This window comes from Marmota flaviventris, chromosome 5 (genome assembly GCF_047511675.1).
Source record: "Marmota flaviventris isolate mMarFla1 chromosome 5, mMarFla1.hap1, whole genome shotgun sequence".
Taxonomy (NCBI): domain Eukaryota; kingdom Metazoa; phylum Chordata; class Mammalia; order Rodentia; family Sciuridae; genus Marmota; species Marmota flaviventris.
The window spans coordinates 53,482,939-53,487,341 of record NC_092502.1 but is presented as its reverse complement, the minus strand read 5'-3'; positions in this window follow the sequence as shown (position 1 = coordinate 53,487,341).

Below are 4,403 nucleotides of genomic sequence, written 5' to 3'. Positions count from 1 at the left end.
ATGACAAATAAAAAGACCAGAATGCTCCCATATTATAATAGTTTGTGAATTGACGATGGAATTATAGGGAAATTTCTTTTTCTCCATTACCTCAATTTTCTGCAACCTGATTGCATGCCTTTTACCAATTATAAAATAATCGAAACAGAATTAAGGATTGAGATGTGGTGAGGTGAGACCACGAAGGTCTCTCATACAAATTTTCTTGATTGACTTTGTGTGAAAATGAAAAATTTATGTATTGGCCAACAGTAGGTCTGTGAAGAGTAGACAAGAGTGATATGAAGCCCATAGCTGACCCAGAACCCAAGCCCTACATCTGTAACTATTATAAAACCAAGAGGAAATGTTCCAGAGGCCTGCGTCCTGGCTGCAAGGCTTACTGAGAGTTCTCAGTGAAACCTCCAGAGAACCAGCTTTTTATCTTAACAATTCTGAAATTATCTAATTTCACCTTGCCTCAAGTCTGTGCTGTCCTTAGTGATTTTTTCGGTTAGCCTCACAAACCATGGCCCTCATTTATTCCCCACAGCCCACCTCCCCCCCACTCACTCTTCCTCATAACCTTTCAAATCCTTACATGTGCCACCAAGAACTATCCCACTTTGACCTCCAACTCTCTTTTGAGTCTTCTCTCATTAATTCTTCCACTCTCCTGCTGTAATCAAACCCCACTTGCCTGCCAACCTTCCTCATCAAAGCTCTCAGAGGGAAGTTCTTCATTCTCTCCCATCATATCCATCAAGGCTGAGAGACAGGCCTACCCTTGCCTCCCAGGACACCACCACTTCCAGCCACTGTGACTCCCAAATCTATTTTCCTTCCAGCTGAGTATTCCCTCCTGAACTCTAGATCCATATGCTCGATAGCTCTCTTAACAGATCTTCCACTGGGAGCTCTCACAGACACCTAGAAAACAAACCATCTCAAACCTGACCTTGATCATCTTTCCCTAAGTCCACTTCTCCTCTAGTGCTTTCCATTTAGAAGAAAACTGGGGATTCCTTGATATATTCTTCTCCCTTGCTCCCACATCCAACCCATCACCAAATATTATAAAGTTTTAGCTTTTAAGTACTGGAGTCCAAGAATCTTGCTCATCTTTACTCCACCATCCAAGTCCATTATGTTATTTTCTTTCAAGACTATTGCCTGGTTACCCCACGTCATCTCCCACCTGGCCTTTACATAGCTGTCCGCTATGTGCAGCATGTACATAAGATCACATTCTCCTTGAGCCTGCTCCACAGTAAGCCTTGGTTCCGACCAAGGCTCTATCTCCTTAGTCAGTCCAACATGTTTTTTCATAATCTGCCTCTACTCCAGCCTCCTCCATACCCCCAAACATTCAAAGAGGAGACCAAGACAAATACAGTTCCTGTCCTAGAGTCATGAACAAGTAAACAAAATAACTACAGCCTGACAAGTGCTGTGATAGAAACGGACAGGTTCTGAGATAGAGACTGAGTGGGAAGAGCTGACCTCCTTGAGATGAGACAGGAAAGGCCTCAGGGAAGTGGTAACTGCTAATCTGACTCCCCAAGTGTGAAGAGGCATCAGGCATTGTGAAATCAGAAAAATCAATAAATTTTCAAAAGAGTACTTTGGCACTTGAAAATGCTTAAGGCTGACATAGAGATAGAGAAAGAGATAAAAGAGCTATGAGGAGGAGAAAAGTGAAGTTGGAGAGTTATATGGGGTCCAGTAGCCATGATCAGGGAAAAAACTGGGTTTTATTTGAAGGACAAGGGGAAACCACAGTCCCCTCACTGGTTACACTCCAGTCCATGGGGGGCTCTCTCATGTCTTTAAATGGTTCAACAACCTTCCTAGCCTAGGTTTCAACCTTCCAAACATGGTGTTCTCTTTGCCTGGAAAGCTCATTTCTTCTCCTGTCATCTGGATGGTGCCAACACATTCTTCAGGTCTCAGCTGAAATGCCACCTCATCCCAGTGGTCATGTCTGGCCTTCCAGCTGAGGTCAGGTCATGCTCTCTCATATCCCTCCATTTTTTTTTTTGGTGGCACCACAACAGAAATGAATTGATGGGGCTGTGTGCAGTGGCATACATCTGTAATCCCAGGGACTCAGGAGGCTGAGGTGGAGGACAGCAAGTTCAAAGCCTGCCTCAGCAACTTAATGAGGCCCTAAGCAATTTAGCAAGAGCCTGTCTCTAAATTAAAAAAAAAAAAAAAAAAAAAAAGAAAGGGGTGGGGGTATGGTTTACTGGGGATGTGGCTCAGTGGTTAAGCACCCCTGGGATCAATCCCCAATACCAAAGGAAAAAAAGAATAAAGAAAGAAATTAATTAATGGCATGTCTGTCTATAGCCTGCATATATTAAAAAAGATTTTGAATAGATGATAAATGCCTAAATTAATGAAAATTTGGCAAGCTTAGAGTTTCTTTGATCAAGGTTGACAACAACCCCTGAAACTTCCAGTTTTAGCTGAAAGAGCTTTGGAATCTACCTAAGACAAGCCACTTGGTTTACCAATAAAGGGTGAGGGCAGACAGGAGAAATCATGTGTCTGGAGTCACTGAGCCGCTCACCACCAGGACCCACTCTGGGTCAGGAGATAGACTCTCACATTTTTCCCACTGAACTCTGTGGCACTTGAATAAGGTCCTGAGGGAAGTGGATTTCTTGAGACAAACTTTTTCTGGCTGCTAATAACTGACTAGGAAAGGAAAAATAATGTAGGCAGCATTATTATTTCACTGATGGATTTAGTTACAGAGATTAAAGTGTCAGCTTGGTACAGTTCCAGCGTGTCTCTGGTTTGACGCTGGGTTTAGAGTGAAGGTAAAGACATCCAGAGCTGGCTCCTTGATGTGTTGGGTAGCAGTGTCCCATGGGTCTTTCTCTCAAAACTTTGGTTCACTTTGTCACGGTGGGTCTGGTTGGCTCCAGGGAGACCCACAGCTAGAAAGAATAACAGGGGCGTGCAGTTCAGGCCTGAGACCTGTTGGCACCAAAGTGTGGGAAAGGTTCTCACAAGACCTGCCCACAGTCAGCCTAGTCCAGACTGAGGTTATTAATCTTTCATGTCCCAAAACACTCAAGTCGCTGAGTTTTGAGAAGAAAAAATAACGGGGGATTGCAGGGAGGCAGTGTGGTGGAGTGAAAGAAGAGCAGAAGTTGACTTGGGAGATTGGACTCAAGTTCCACAGCTTGGACATAATCTCCTGGTTCAGTTCCTCACACCAGGAGATGATGTCCAAGCTGTCCACCAGCTTTAAGACTGGGTGGGAGTCTGTGGCTTCTGTCCAGCTCCATGACTCGAACACATGCAGGCAGTGAGGGTGGTGCTTGTGATCATATGGACTTGGCACCTCAGTTTTCTCATGTGTAAAATGGGCCTAGGAGGGTTGTTCTGACAATTATAAGGGACATTCTTTTAAAACGACTAGCACATAATAAGTGCTCAGTAAGGGCCATCTATTGCTATTATTGTTTTCTGATACAGAAAAACATGCCCATAAAAGACACAGAGAGACAAATCTGGTCACTTACACAAAAAAAGAAGAAAGATAATTCCCAAACTGACATCTGTATCCAAATGGTGTCAAAGGAAATTCTTGGTACTCAAGACTTAATAAATAAATGAGCAGGACCCAAAACAGTTCATACACCTAATCTCACTTTAGACAAATTTATTACAAAGGCTGTAGTACGTATTTAGGTAAGAAGGCTCACAAAAGAACATTAGTGATTGTCTCTGGGAGGAGGCGATGCCCTGTGTGGTCTGTACTTTCTATTTAATTTCTTATTTGCCTGTTTATGTCTCTAAATTTGTTTGGCAAACATGTATTACTTTGTGAAAACAAAACAACATTTTTTGTATTAACAGAGAAAAAGGAGCAAAAAAACAATTTTGAAAATGGTTCTATATGCTTATAGATTGTTCATCACCTGGGATCACAAGTCATGCTAATTTTGTGCCTTTTCACTTGGAAATTGTCCTTAACAATTCTTTCTGAGCTTCTAGTTGCAAAATAAAACAAAAAAGAAGGAGTGAAGTGTCAGTGGGAAATGAGAACATGAGGGCAGACATGATAATGATTGTTTGTTAAATGAATGAATAATGAATGAATGAAGGAGACAGTATTGCTGGTAGATTCTGTGGCATGACAACTGATTATACACAGTAAGATCTGTGCTTCTTAATATGCTCACAGTAGGTTCCAATTTTGTAGTAGAAACCACACACACACACACACACATACACACACACACAGGTTTCCTCTGGTCTTAACAGCCTGTATGTACTAATGGAGTTATGTTTAGGGCAATATTTCAAATTCCATTGGCATTTGTCCCTACCTGCTTAACACAAAATCCCCTGAAAGTAACAAAGAAATGGATAATGAGAAAGTAGAAACAAACATACAAGAGAAA